The 1,365-nt window shown below is 46.2% G+C and overlaps 1 pseudogene; it reads left to right on the forward strand.

The window, feature by feature from the left end:
* Positions 1-664: 664 nt before the first annotated feature.
* LOC128102717 (40S ribosomal protein S29-like) lies at positions 665-848 on the forward strand (annotated as a pseudogene).
* Positions 849-1,365: the final 517 nt, after the last annotated feature.

The following is a 1,365-nucleotide window of genomic DNA, read 5'->3' on the forward strand; positions in this document are numbered from 1 at the left end:
ACTTCTCTCCTTGTCTCCTGGACTCCAGATGGATCTGGCCAGGAGGCCCATTAATGAGAACCATGATCTAAGCCTGGAAAGGCTTTAATGCTCTAGAGGAAAATATTGTTTTTTCCACGTTTTAAAAAAGTGTTTCTATTATCTCCCTCAAGATAAATTTCAGCTATTTACTCACAGCTTCCTCTATGAAAGAAGCATATGCATTCCCCTGGGGTGTCTTTCTTGCCTGATAACCTCATAACCAGATTGTAGATGAGTATATATCAAGATGCTTGTTACGGCACCTCCTCTCTCAGGTGTGGGGGTGGATGGATGAGGACGAGTTTCAGGTACTCAGGATGTAAGCATCTTAGGTCCTCGCTTCGAGGACAGGTTTTTCCTTCATGAATGACTTCCCTGCCTGCTCTCACACGGTACCATTTGTTAGGAAGTATTGTGAATGACACCCTGCCCTTTTAGAATCAGGGCTGTCTGGATTCTCTTCTTTGAACCTATGTGGGGGACACTGCAAGACACAGCTTGATAGGGCCATCCCTGTCTCATCCTGATTTTGTACGGTTCACCCTTGGGCCCTTTGAGATGTCTCCTCCTTCTCTTCCTCCTCTCCTTCTTCCTTTTAAACAGAGCACCTCACCTTTCCCCTCGTTGGCAGTCTGAAGGCAAGATGGGTCACCAGCAGCTGTCCTGGAGTCAACCCTTGCATGTTTGGCGAGGCTCCTCTCTCTTGCCATGACTGTTCAACCTGCTAGGGTTGGATCTAGGAATATGGGCTGAACATGTGCAGGCAGTGAGTGTTCTGTCAGTACTCAAAGGACGTGGGCTTCATTAAACTAAGCCACCTTTCTTGAGTGGATTATGGAAGATCGAGAGAACGTGCTAGCATCTACATACAAAGAAAAAAAGAAAAAAAAAACACTGAAACTTTAAGACCTTAAAAAACAAAACAAAACAAAAAGCCCCAAACCCAAACAAACAAACATTCTCATGAATCCCAGGTGGGCCTTGAATTCTCTGTGTAGTACAGATGACCTTGAACTTCTGAACTGTCTTCCTGGGTACTGGGATTATAGACACACACCACTACACGCAGTTTATGTACAGTGCTATGGACTGAACTCGGGGCTTTGTGCAATGCAATGTACCATGTAAACCACACCTCCAGCGCCTTGAGTATGTTTGCATATACCCTATTTTCGGGCTGGAAATGTGGAGCTGATAGCCATATTCTTTTCTCCTGCAAACTCACCCCCCAACCTCATTCGCCTAGAACTCTTCCCTAAAGACTCCCTGCTCTTCCTGGGAAGCCCTCAGCCTGCCCAGGGCTACAGGCTTGCAGACAGAACACCTTTTGGACCCATGAGATGA

This window comes from Peromyscus californicus, unplaced genomic scaffold, assembly GCF_007827085.1.
Source record: "Peromyscus californicus insignis strain IS unplaced genomic scaffold, ASM782708v3 Scaffold_11__1_contigs__length_118956290, whole genome shotgun sequence".
Classification (NCBI taxonomy): Eukaryota; Metazoa; Chordata; class Mammalia; order Rodentia; family Cricetidae; genus Peromyscus; species Peromyscus californicus.